General features: G+C 39.1%; 1 long non-coding RNA gene across 2 annotated transcripts in view; it reads right to left on the bottom strand.

Annotated features, from left to right (window-relative positions):
- The window catches only part of LOC114118734 (uncharacterized), a 294,464-nt gene that overhangs the window by 252,003 nt on the left and 28,064 nt on the right, over window positions 1–14,397 (bottom strand). For both annotated transcript variants that reach the window (XR_009596756.1, XR_003591902.3), the window contains exon 2: window positions 8,955–9,021. This is a non-coding gene — a long non-coding RNA (uncharacterized LOC114118734). The remainder of the gene's footprint in view (window positions 1–8,954; window positions 9,022–14,397) is intronic.

The following is a 14,397-nucleotide window of genomic DNA, read 5'->3' as shown; positions in this document are numbered from 1 at the left end:
CAGGATCTGAATAGGAAGAAGTTCATGTGCAGCTTAGAAAGAAGAGAGACAGATCAAAAAAAGGCCCCAAGTCACCTTGCAATCTGTAACATTAGCTCTTCTGGGTTCAACTAATCCTTTTTTCTGAGAATCACACAGAAAACCTCCAGGCAAGACTCTACAGGGGAGGATTCTATTGACTCTGTGACATGGTGATAGATGACTTAGGTTTTAAAACAAATTTGCGAAGTGGGAAAACATACACATATATATACTTTGTTTCTATTTTAAGTTTCCCTGGTGAACTCTTGAGGAGGAAGAAAAATCATAGTTTAAGACTAAAGTAGTTCCTTCAGAACATAATACAAGTTGCCATAGCATTTATTAATAGTTTTAAATTTAAAAAATCCCTGTGCACCTGTAGTTGATTCATGTCAACGTATGGCAAAACCACAATATTGTAAAATAATTAGCCTCCAATTAAAATAAAATAATTTATTTTAAAAAATCAAGGCAGAAAGCAAATGTTTTCATTTCCCTTCTTTTATGCTACAAGTCAATCACATACACATAGAAATCAATACAAAACACAGGTACCCTCTATTTTAAAACCTTCAGTTTCAAAGAAGCATAAATGCTCTTTAGACATTCCAGGAGGTTACCAGAGACTTTTTACCTCTGGTCTATGTACTTCAGAAAATTTCAGATAACTTTATATCACATGAATATGTAAATTTTGGAACAAAAAGAGGCCAAAGCTTTTATCCATAAAGAAAGGGATTGCTGACCTAAAGGGTAAAGACTGATTACCTCAAAGCAAGCATATCCTAAACATATTTTTCCACGGGGTCGCAAAGAGTCAAATATGACAGAGAGTCAACAACAAAAACATTTTTATATAAAAGACTATATTCTCCAATAGATAAATGATTTCCCTAGAATGTGGAGGGTAGGGTCTAAGATAATAAGAACTCTGTGTAACAAACTTACTGCTATGTTAACCAAACCCAAAGCTCTTATTTTGTGAGAGTTCCATTTAATGTATTGATAAATCTTTCAGGGCTTCCCTTGTGGCTCAGCTGGTTAAAAATCTGCCTGCAATGTGGGAGACCTGGGTTCGACCTCTAGGTTGGGAAGATGCCCCTGGAGAGGGAAAGGCTACCCACTCCAGTATTCTGGCCTGGAGAATTCCATGGACTGTATAGTCCATGGGGTTGCAAAGAGCGACTTTCACTTTCAGGCTTCACTGAGAGCTCAGTTGGTGAAGAATCTGCGTGCAATGCAGGAGATCCCAGTTTGATTCCTGGGTCAGGAAGATCCACTGGAGAAGGGATAGACTACCCACTCCAGTATTCTTGGGCTTCCCTTGTGGTTCAGCTGATAAAGAATCCACCTTCAATGCCAGAGACCTGCGTTTGATCCCTGGGTTAGGAAGATCTCCTGGAGAAGGGAGCGGCTGCTCACTCCAGTTTTCTGGCCTAGAGAATTCCATGGACTTCATAGTCTGTGCAGTTGCAAAGAAGCAGACACAACTGAGTGACTTCCACTTACTAAATCTTTCTGCCTCAATGGGAAGGCATATTTGAAGGATAATGACAGATCATCGGCTATTCTTACTGAGTATTTCCTATGCACTGTCCTCCGCTTGAGCACTCAGATGAAAAGTCAGGAATCACAATATTGAAACTTTTCTGAGCAATTTTAAGGGAGTATGTGTTTATAAAAGACTCTCAGCCATTTTCCCCATGATGCTAATTCCTCCCTCAAGGAAATGGGAAACATATTTCAATGAGGATGGTAGAACCAGGTTAGAAAGTGGGTTACTCTGATTCCATAAAGGTCAAGTGGGTCAGAGGCAAGCATATAAATAAGAAAAATACGAATGCTAGGATGAGGGAAACAGTCAGCTAGTGAGGAAGCAGACCTCAAGAGCTCCAGAAAACAGGTGGAAAAGCTAATCCAGATTTTGAAGGAAAATATAAAAATTCTATGCTTTCAGAAAGACCATGACTTTTATGTATAAAATTCACAGGAGGAGTTTACAAAATGTTTTTTATCCCCGAGCAATACAGATTTTTTCCACGTAAGAGACCTCCTAGTTCTGAGAATCAAGCTTAATTGATTGTTCCAGTCACAAGAGCCTCTATAGGAAATAAATCTTTCTACATCAATACTATTATTTCCTTGTAAATGTCTTCTCTCTCATCCTCAAATTTCTCTGATTGGTAAAATAAACAAAATGGTTATCTCAATGTAGGTATATTTCTTCTATGTTAGTTGCCCCGTAACAAGTATTAAGGCAATTTATGCTTTTCAGTGACAAAATCTGTTCCAGTATTAACACTATCTTTTGTTGCTGTTGTTTAGTCACTAAGTCATGTCCAACTCTTTTATGATCTCATGGACTATAGCCTGCCAGGCTCCTCTATCCATGGGATTCTCCAGGCAAGAATACTGGAGTGGGTTGCCACGCCCTCCTTCAGAGGAACTTCCTGACCCTGGCATAGAACCTGAGTTTTCTGCATTGGCAGGCAGATTCTTCACCGCTGAGCCACCAGAGAAGCCCCAACACTATCTTTACTCTCATAATACTTTGGTTCTTTTCTCAACTCCCTGGAAGACACCATATTTTTTTAAAACTTTACTGAGGTGGTCTACAGTGAATAATTGAGATTCATAAGAGGCTAATGAGAATGGTATATTTCCAGGCTTGTGATTTATGATGGTGATACATCTAATAAAAGCAACTGATACTAGACAAACATTATAGTTCTTAAATTGTTACAATGATAAGTGTTCCAGACATAGATTTAAAGAATTACTTGGATCTACAACTTTAAATGTTGCCTGGTAAATTACAAGGCAGAGATTAAATGACTTTACTCTGTGAGAATCACAGAGGCAATGCCTTCAGATTTAGATAAAAAGAAATTAATGGTGCTCTTACAAAAACAGTACCAGAGTTGCCATTTAAAATAACTCATGATCTAGGCCAAGTTAAAATGTATTAAGGAAAAATATATTGGGCAAAGGAAAATAAGATATCCATCTATTTCTCTTTTTTCGTAGCTCCATCAGTCGCTACAGATTATATGTTAGATGCCCTCTTCCAGAAACAGACATATCAAAATCTATTGTTTAAAACAATGATCTGGGACAGTGGTTCTCAAAGTGTGGGCCCTGGAAAAGCAACATGGGCATTATCGTGACACTCATTTAAAATGCATGTTCTCAGGCCCCACCCCACACTCACTGAATCAGGAATTCTGAAGATAGGGCTCACCAATTAGTGTTTTAATAAGCCCCTCAGGTAATTCTGATGCTCCCTAACATTTTTGAGAATCACTTGACCACAAAGATCTAAACCACTTTTATGTTTTTAGTTGATTACTTTTTTGTTTAAGCCTAAAGTAGAGAGTGTTCTTTAAGAAAAAAATATAATGCTCATTTAATCGCCTACAACAGAGGTGCAGTGCCATTTCATTCAATTCATTCAGTAAATATTTTTGAGTGTTCTGAGCACTGTGTGCTCAGTTGCTCAGTCATGTCTGACTCTTTGTGACCCCATGGACTGTGGCCTGCTAGGCTTCTCTGTCTATGGGATTTTTCAGGCAAGAATACTGGAGTGAGTTGCCATTTCCTTCTCCAAGGGATCTTCGCAACCCAGGGATTGAACCCATTTCTCCTGTATCTCCTGCACTGGCAGGCGGATTCTTTACCACAGCACAACATGGTTTTTACCCCCGCCAACTGTTCTCACCCCCTGCCCATTTGGTCCATCCTCCACCTCCAGTCTGGCTAATCAGAATAATATATCTAAAATACAAATTTGATCGTTGCCTTATTTCTGCCCCCCTCTACTATGTTCTTGTCTGCAGGTCATTCTAAACTGTCTGGCATTCAAGGCCCTTAATTCACTAGCTCAGTCCTAACTTTCAGGGCTCTCTTTCCCCTTGCCTGGTCAGCTACTCTGTTTTTCCACCACGGTCAACATCTTTGTTATTCCTAGAGCCTCCCAAACTCTCCTAAGTGCCAATTGCTATGGCCATAAGAGGCATAAACCACTGTAGTACTAACATGCACATGCTGGTGAACTTGCGGTTCCACAGTTTCTCCCCTCCTCACAGTTCTCACCTGTATCTGCCCCCTTCCCAAGGAAATAAACCTGCTCTAGTATTCTTGCTTGGAGAATCTCATGGACAGAGGAGGCTGGTGGGCTAAAGTCCATGGGGTCGCAAAGTGTCAGACACAACTGAGCAACTAACACACACAAACTGGGCCAAAGGAGAAAAGCCATAGGAAGCCTCTTTAATTATTTGCAAATTTTAAGTAAGATCTTCTGAAGGCAGGACTTCTGCTCCTCTGCTAGCCATTTATGACCCCAAAAGTGGAAATCTCAGGTATTTGAGGTAGAATAAGGAACAATAGCATTTTAGGCCAGTGAGAAATATTTGGGGCTCCAAGCATTATCTTTAGATAAGAGCAGTCCAATAGAATAGCAATAATACAGCTGGAGAACAGTACCCCTTCAGACAGGTGCATTTTTCATATACCTTGAATCATCTAGGAACGTTATAATTTCAGAAATTCTTCTCTACTGTCCCCATAAATTACCGTGAGATACACCCTAGGATTCTTGTGTCACTTGAAAAAAGGCCTTGAAGTCCTTTGAGCTACTGAGTTTTAATTTTTCATTTAGAAAACATATCTAAATCAAAAGTCATTTACCTAACATTGACACATTAAAACAATGATCTGGGACAGCGATATGATATATTACCTGACTCTGACACATCTCTGAGATCCATATGATTCCAGAATTAGAAAAGCATTTAAAATATTTTCATTTCTTCAATGGGAACATAACCTTTTTTAAGTTAATTGGACGAATCAATTCTTTTGAGTGTCTGACCAATACTGATTATGCCAGAAGGATGTGTTTTTAATTTATAACTAGAAAGAAACTAGCCATAAATTCAATGATTAGTGTCACTTACCTTCATTCTATCTCATGCAAATATGGTAGTTGGCAAGGGTTTTATTTTCTTCTGCAAGTGATTGAACTTTTCAACTTCACAGTGATTATATTGACAAGATTGAATACTGATTCCACACTAATGGGATGCCAGTGGTGCTTGGAAACCACAAGGTCAACCATGATTGAACTCATATTTTCTCTATATGCCAAGTTCCTTTCTGATCTCAACAGTTATTGTTGATATCCATCAAATAAATGGTAATAGTTCTTGGACCAATGGTCATTGTTTATTGTTGCTTTTGAGTCTAATTGGCCTCAACATAAAAGGAAGTCTTCTAAGAGGTAAACTAAGAAGGTGAAAGAGGGGGTCTTAGTGATCCATTCACTATATTCCTAAACCCATTTGAATTCAAACAGTGACAAAATTTCAGTTTCTGGGTGTATATTAGCAGTATTTTCTCATACTTCAGTTCAGTCACTCAGGCGTGTCCGACTCTTTGTGACCCCAAGGACTGTTGTAGCACACAAGGCTTCCCAGTCCATCACCAACTCCTGGAACTTGCTCAAACTCGTGTCCATCAAGTCAGTGATGTCATCCAACCATCTCATCCTCTGTCATCCCCTTCTCCTCCTGCCCTCAATCTTTCCCAGCATCAGGAAAGACTGACTGTTTTCCAAGGAGTCAGTTCTTCACATCAGGTGTCCAAAGAATTGGAGTTTCAGCTTCAGCATCAGTCCTTCCAATGAATATTCAGAACCGATTTCCTTTAGGATTGACTGGTTTGATCTCGTTGCTGTCCAAGGGACTCTCTAGAGTCTTCTCCAACACCACAGTTCAAAAGCATCAATTCTTTGGCGTCAGCTTTCTTTATAGTCCAACTCTCACATCCATACATGACTACTGGAATAACCACAGCTTTGACTAGACAGGCCCTTGTCAGCAAAGTAATGTCTTTGCTTTTTTAATATGCTAAGTATTTTCTTTAATTGATGCTTAAAACAATACCAAATTGATAGTCTGGACTCTGTAAACTTGCATTTCCACTTAGAAAAAAAAATCATGATATTCGACACAAGAACATCACTTACTTAATTTGAAATCTATTACATAAAGTGAACTATGTCAAATATATTTTTCAGTTTGTGTGATTTTCTCACAGATGAAAGCTTTTCACCATATTTTCTCCAAATTACATCAGAAACATTTGACTATGGACAGAAAACAAATATAAATATAGCTGTAACACCTCTGTTCAGTTCAGTTCAGTTCAGTCGCTCAGTCATGTCCGACTCTTTGTGTAATATGCATGAAAGGACTATGAATATGTAATGTGATTGATATATTTATCCAACATTGATGATGGATATGGAACAAGAAGAGGTGGTAGCCTTATGCATATAAACATATAATGTTCATGAAGTTTATGTACCTGTAATGCTCATGACATTCCTATACAGGATGCAAAGATAGTGAGCAGCATGTTAATCAAAGAGAGAAAATTCCAGCAAGCAGAAAATAATTGTAAAGGAATGCAAAACTTTACTTGCAATTTCTCAAAACTTTTGTAGATATACAGTGATTGGGCACACATTTTTTAAACTCCTTCTTTCTTTTTTGCCCACCAAGTTCCTATAAACACCTCAGCTTCCCCTCATCTTACTCTCCTGCTGTCCCTCAAGCTAATTCTGCAAGTTCTTCCCTCACAGTTTTTCTCCTTCACAGCCTTTCTCCTGATTCTGTATTAACAAAACCTCAGAACACTGGTGGCTAAGAGGTTAAAGCATCTGCCTGGAATGTGGGAGACCTGGGTTGATCCCTGGGTCGGGAAGATCCCCTGAAGAAGGAAATGGCAACCCACTGCAGTACTCTTGCCTAGAGAATCCCATGGAGGGAGGAGCCTGGTGGGCTACAGTCTGTGGGGTGGCAAAGAGTTGGACACAACTGAGTGACTTCACTCTCACTCTCAGAACACTTTATTGCATAAGACATGACTTCTTTGAAGAATGTGGCAGAAGACAGTGAATAGTCTTCTGTGGTCTGAATAGGTGTGCCCACTGTCTCTCTCTCCAAATTTATTTTGCTAAAATCCTGTTTCCAGGCTAAAGATATTGGGAGCTGGGGTCTTTGGGAATTGATTAGGTCATGGGGCAGAGCCTTCACAACTGAGATCAGTGCCTTATAGAAGAGACCCTGGAGAGCCCCCTCTTCCCTTCCCCTCAGTGAGGACCCAGTAGGAAGGCACTACCTATGAATCAGAAAGCAGGCCTTCACCATATGTTTTGTCTGTTGGTACCTTGATCTTGGACTTCTTGGCCCCCAGGACTGTGAAAAATAAATGTTAGTTGTCTTTAAGCCACCAGTCTATGGCATTTTCCTATAGTTGTCAGAATGAAGACATGAGGCAAGCCAGAGTCCTTTGAGAGCAGGGATCCCCAACCTCTGGAGTCCAATGCCCAATGATCTGAGATGGAGCTTTAATAATAGTAGAAACAACGTGCATAATAAATGTAATGTGCTTGAGTCATCCCCAAACCCCTGCTCCACCCCAGTATGTGGAAAAATTGTACTCCATAAAACCGGTCCCTGGTGTCAGAGGTTGGGGACTGCTATCTTAGAGATTAGAGAGTTTACTTGTTACTTGGTTTTTTCACATATGAATCTAAGAAATTATCCAAAATATGGTATCAACATCTATTTTGACACTCTTCCACTTAATTTCTTAATCTGAGAAAGAAGGAGTTTACTAAATTATCCAAATGAAGCCAATTTTTACCCATTTTAGGTTAAGAATTAACCTGCCGATTAAACCATTTTTAAGAAAATGAGGGGGGAGTATTTATAATTTAGACAATCAAAAATGTTGCAATCACAAAATGTCAGGGAATTATTGGGGTGAATACTTCTTTTCCCTCAATGCTTTGGACTTAATATTTTCTTACTATATCTTGGTTATTAAACTTTCAAATTATTTTCAAGTGATTCATTTTTAAATGACACAATGCTTTAAATTTATAATATTTAATAAGCTTAGAACTGTTTCCAAACCCTCTACTTGCCCTTCCATGGCACTTGGGTATTTAAAATGAGGTCTCATAGAAATAAACTGCTAGTAGGAGCCATGTATTCTTAAAGCATCTTTACCATAGGAAGTAGAAGATTACCCACCAAACCCATTAGTGACACATCAGCTGAAAGTTGATGAGTACAATCAGAACATGATGTTAGTAAAAGACATTCATTCCACTATACTGTGAATCTTCAGAGAATTTATTCATACTGCAGCTCCTACAACCCTGCCCAGATGGGCTAGCCATCCTGTCCCCAGCCAGGTGCAAAATGAGTCATTGATTTTCATTTGTCCAAAACTGAATATATAACAGCTAAAAGGAAAGCCTCAAGGCTAATAAAGAAAACACACATTTATAAAGGAACCTACTTCAATTCTTCAGAAGGAAATATTCAGCTGTTAATAACTAATGCCAACTGATATATTTTTAATGCAGAAAACAGGCAGGTTGATGTCATATCTTGATGGAGTTTCAGGGGTTCTTTCTTCCCTTCCCTTTTTAATAATCTGCTCCATGTCCTCTTCTTCATGTTGTTATGTCTTTTTGTTGTTGGTTTAAAATCACAGGAGTTCCTGGGGTGAAGTCTGAAACTGACCTCCATGCACAAAGAGTAAGGAGATACCAAAGAAAGAAGTAGATCACTTCAGAGTGGCAGGTAGCGGGTTTAGTAAGCAAGGGAACATACAAGGCTTGTCTTGGGCAGTCAAAAGAGGCGTAGATTTCTGCAGCCACCCACCAGGATCTTGAAAGTTTACACAGAGACCTTAACTGGGTCCAGTCACATATTCAGTCCAGACGGTCTCAGCAAGAGACCATCAAGACTCTCTCAAGCCTGTGTCCCTGAAACAGGTCCTACTATGGGAATGGGAAGTGGTGAGAGAAACATACTTTCCAAGGAGAAGGGAGGGAATCAGGAGCCTCTGATTACCTGTATCCAGCTCTCACTTCAACCAGCAATCATGGCCTCTCCATGACCTTCTCCAACAAAGCTGCTTCTGAAATAGAACCAGATGAAATGGCAATGTCACTTTTTTAGGTATAAAATGGAAACAGTGTCAGCCTTTTAAGGGAAGTGCAATGCTATCCTGTCATTCATCATTCATTCTTTCATTCAACAGAAATGTTCTCAATGACTACTGTTTTCCAAGTTTTGTGTTAAAAGCTACAAGAGTGCATATAAAAGAGGCAATCATAACTGACAACATTAATAGCACATATGGCATCCAGCCCCATCACTTCAAGGCAAATAGATGGGGAAACAGTGGAAACAGTGGCAGACTTTATTTTGGGAGGCTCCAAAATCACTGCAGATGGTGACTGTAGCCATGAAATTAGAAGACGCTTACTCCTTGGAAGGAAAGTTATGACCAACCTAGACAGCATATTCAAAAGCAGAGACATTGCTTTGTCAGCAAAGGTCCGTCTAGTCAAGGCTATGGTTTTTCCAGTAGTCAGGCATGGATGTGAGAGTTGGACTATAAAGAAAGCTGAGCGCAGAAGAATTGATGCTTTTGAACTGTAGTTTTGGAGAAGACTCTTGAGAGTCCCTTGGACTGCAAGGAGATCCAACCAGTCCATCCTAAAGGAGATCAGTCCTGGGTGTTCATTGGAAGGACTGATGTTGAAGCTGAAACTCCAATACTGTGGCCACCTGAGGCGAAGAGGTGACTCCTTGGAAAAGACCCTGATGCTGGGAAAGATTGAGGGCAGGAGGAGAAGCAGACGAAAGAAGATGAGATGGTTGGATAGCATCACCAACTCAATGGACATGGGTTTGGGTGGACTCTGGGAGTTGGTGATGGGCAGGGAGGCCTGGTGTGCTGCGGTTCATGGGGTCACAAATTGTCCTGTCAAAAAGGACAGGCTTCCCTGTCTTCACTATCTCCCAGAGTTTGCTCAAACTCATGTCCACTGATGTGATGCCATCCAACAATCTCATCCCCCATGCCCCCTTCTCTTCTTGTTCTCAAATTCTCTGTCACGGTGACTGACTCAATTCTGTTCCATGAACTTAGACTTCAACCTTTCCCTCTGAATTGGCTGGAATGTCTCAGCCACACTTACAGTTCTCTTATATATTCTTAATATGACAGTTTTATTTTCTCTTTCCCATGGCTGGGTCCTTCCTTCTCTCTCTAAATCATTGCTGGAAACAAGGACCAATTAGGCTCTCCAGCGAGAGACATACTTATGTCTTTTACCAGAACAATTTTGTCTTATTGAAAGAACTCTCTGGGTCCCACAACCTTACCTGAGTCTTTGTTCTAAAACACCTCAATCCACTCAAATGTTTAAACAGTGGTTGTGGCAGCTATGCCTTTGATTTGATTATTGCCTAAGGACTTCCCTAGTGGCTCAGATGGTAAAGCGTCTGTCTACAATGTAGGAGACCTGGGTTCCATCCCTGGGTCTGGAAGATCCACTGGAGAAGGAAATGGCAATCCACTCCAGTACTATTGCCTGGAAAATCCCATGGACAGATGAGCCTGATAAGTTATAGTCCATGGGATTGCAAAGAGTCAGACAGGACTGAGCGACTTCACTTTCACTTTCACTTTCAAGGCCATTTCAGTATTTTTGTTCAAAGGCTTTCTTATTTTCTCTTTTATTGGTTAAGAATGTGAAAAAATTACACATCCATGTTTGTAAGTCCCAGCATTTCTTTACTCTTTTTATTTCCTAGTGTTGCCAGCACTACATGCAGACGCACCTGTGGATAAACGTAGATGAAATGAAGAATTTACTGCAACCACAATTTTTCAGAAGAATGAGGGGATGAAGTGTTTCAACAAATTTATCTTTTAGTAAAAACTAAGTTTTAGACATGAAACCCTTTTACTTTACCTATTGTTTTAGAATAACTTTCCACTTTGTTTTAGGCAAATTTCTTGCCTTTGGTGGTAAATATTATTTAATTCCTCTGTGTAATTGAGTCTTTTTCAGTGATTCATAGTCACTATTCTTCAGAAGTATTTTCTGTACCATATAGAAAATAGGAGCTTCCTAGGTGGCACAGTGGCAAACAAACTGCCTGCTAAGCAGGAGACTTTGGTTTGATTCCTGGGTTAGGAAGATGCCTTGATGGAGGAAATGGAAATCCACTCTAGTATTCTTGCCTGGGAAATCCCATGGTCAGAGGAACCTGGGGGCCTACAGTCCATGGGGTTGCAAAGAGTCGGACATGGCTTAAGGTCTAAAGGGAGAGAGCAGCATAGAAAATGTAGGAGACGGGGATGAGTGTGTTGATTTCTTATAACTTGAAACTTTTCATTTAAAAAATCATTCTTACAATGTTTAGTACACAGTAGTAAATTAATGTTTGTTTTTAATATAAAAACTTATTTTTCTACATAAAGGGTCAGTCATTTTAATTGGTTTGGCTATTTAGTATGTTATTTTAAATTATTAATTATTCTTATAAACTATGCATGAAATATATACATTATAAGTTTTGTTATAATATACAGTATTGTTAGAGACCTGTTGGAATGATTGAAATTATCAAATTCATACATTTTCAGTCAGTTCAGTTCAGTCACTCAGTCGTGTCCGACTCTTTGCGGCCCCACGGACTACAGCACAGCAAGCCTCCCTGTCCATCGCCAATCCCCTGAGTTTACTCAGACTCATGTCCATTGAGTCAGTAATGCTATCTAACCATCTCATCCTCTGTCATCCCCTTCTCCTCCTTCCTTCAATCTTTCCCAGCATCAGGGTCTTTTCCAAGGAGTCAGTTCTTCGCATCAGGTGGCCAAAGTATTGGAGTTTCAGCTTCAACATCAGTCCTTCCAATGAATATTCAGGACTGATTTCCTTTAGGATGGACTGGTTGGATCTCCTTGCAGTCCAAGGGACTCTCAAGAGTCTTCTCCAACACTGCAGTTCAAAAGCATCATCAATTCTTCAGCCCTCAGTATTCTTTAAAGTCCAACTCTCACATCCATGCATGACTACAGGAAAAACCATAGCTTTGACTAGGTGGACCTTTGTTGGCAACAAAGATCATGAACTTTAAGAAAGTGTTAATAAATATCCACATCCATTTAGTCGTAAACTCTCTGAAGTTTGGAGCTAATTTTTTTTTTTTTTGGTAAATAGTGCTTTTTTTGTTTTAATTTTAACTGTTGAAAAGTAGAAACTTAAAAATCTGCAAAGTTTTATATTACATTTACATTATGGCTAGTTTGATTCTCCCAATGTAGCTATTATATAGTCTTGCATGTTACAGGTATTTAACAAATGCTCTTCAAGATTAATTCAAAGAAAGACTTTTGAAAAATGGAAGAACAGTTTACTGGAGAAGGCTGAATGGTAAGTGAGGTATATTCTGATGACCATAAGTAAGTTTTATATAAGGATAGGCAACCAGAGATGAAGAGGCCCAAGTTTTACCTAATCAAACCACCCATCATTTGCTAGGATCCTCTACAGAATTCCTACCCTTAAGTGTCCCTGTGATGGGAAACTCTTCAACTCCGAGGCAATTCTTTCCATATCTTGAAGTACTTTGTTAGCTGATAAGAAAACAAAAATCAAAATAATGGGATCTGTGAAACATGGAGGGAAAGTGACAGAAAAGAAGTCATTAACTGACACATATCCAAAGCTAGGAATTGATGTTTATCAGTACAAATTTTATGATTTATTTCATTTATGTTTTACTCTTCTTCTGTGAAAGAGAAATTAGGTGCAACATAGCTCAAGTTGGACTTCCCTGAGAGCTCAGTTGGTAAAGAATACGCCTGCAGCATCCCCAAGCATCCTGCACCCTGCATCGAACCTAGACTGGTGATTTGTTTCTTATATAATATTATACATGTTTCAATGCCATTCTCCCAAATCATCCCACACTCTCCCTCTCCCATAGAGTCCAAAAGATTGTTCTATACATCTGTGTCTCTTTTGCTGTCTCGCATACAGGATTATCATTACCATCTTTCTAAATTCCATATATATGTGTTAGTATACTGTATTGGTGTTTTTCTTTCTGGCTTACTTCACTCTGTATAATTGGCTCCAGTTTCATCCACCTCATTAGAATTGATTCAAATGTATTCTTTTTAATGGCTGAGTAATACTCCATTGTGTATATGTACCACAGCTTTCTTATCCATTCATTTACTGGGATGACCCGGAGAGATGGTGTTGGGGGAAGGGTAGGAGGGAGCGGGGTTCAGGATTGGGAACACCTGTACACCCGTGGCAGATTCATGTTGATGTGTGGCAAAACCAATACAATATTGTAAAGTAAAAAATAATAATAATAATAATAATTTTTTAAAAGAGCAAAAAAAAAAAAGAATACACCTGCAAAGCAAGAGACCCTGGTTCAATTCCTGGGTCTAGAAGATCTGCTGGAGAAGGGAAAGGCTACCCACTCCAGTATTCTTGGGCTTCTCTGGTGGCTCAGCTGATAAAGAATCTGTCTGCAGTGCAGGAGACCTAGGTTTGACCCCTGGGTTGGAAAGGAAAGGCTTCTCCCCTGGAGAAGGGAAAGGCTACCTACTCCAGTATTCTCATGGACTGTTTAGTCCATGGGGTTGTAAAGAGTCAGACACAACTGAACAACTTTCACTTTAGCTCAAATCAATGTAACTTCTAGGTACACTAAAGAACACAGCAGCATATTCCCATATTATTAATGAAGGAAGAAAAATGATTTTGTCTTATCATAATCAAGAGTTCATTTTGTAGTTAGTTTTTCCATATATAAATGTTCCATATATAAAATGAATGCTTCCAAAGGATGCTGAACTCCCATCTATGAACAATCTGGTTCTTATTTTTGTAACAACTCTAATTTAATCACTATACATAAATAGAATTTTCAAGTTAATTTTCTGAAATAATACACAGCCTAATATTAGAACTCTTTTAAGGTAAAAATATTTTTCCTTATTAGAGTACTATCAAATATTTTTAAAAGTAGTAAACTACAAAATCAGTGGTATACATTGTATTTCTCTTCTCCCCTGCACTAACTTAGTTATGATAATAAGGAAATATGGGTAAACTTGAGTTAACGCTATTCCACATTTATTGAAACCCCTCCTAGGTGCTGTCTTTCTCCCCTGAAGTTATGCCCTGGTATTTGAAGAAGCAGAAATACTACAAGAGAGCGCTTTTCATTGCAAGCAGAATTCTAAAGTCAGCTGCAAAAGAGACCTGAGATAATTTCCTAATAAGAAACAAAAAGACAAATTTCATAAGCTTGACATTTAAATGGATGTCTTAGCTTAATCATTTGAAAAGAGTTTATCTTTTGTGCGTGTGTTAATGCTCACTGGCTCAATGGTATCTAACTGTTTGTGACCCCATGGACTGTAGCCTGCCAGGCTCCTATGTTCATGGGATTCTCCAGGCAAGAATAC

Source organism: Ovis aries, chromosome 16, assembly GCF_016772045.2.
Source record: "Ovis aries strain OAR_USU_Benz2616 breed Rambouillet chromosome 16, ARS-UI_Ramb_v3.0, whole genome shotgun sequence".
Lineage (NCBI taxonomy): Eukaryota > Metazoa > Chordata > Mammalia > Artiodactyla > Bovidae > Ovis > Ovis aries.
This window is presented reverse-complemented; position numbering and strand designations above follow the sequence as displayed.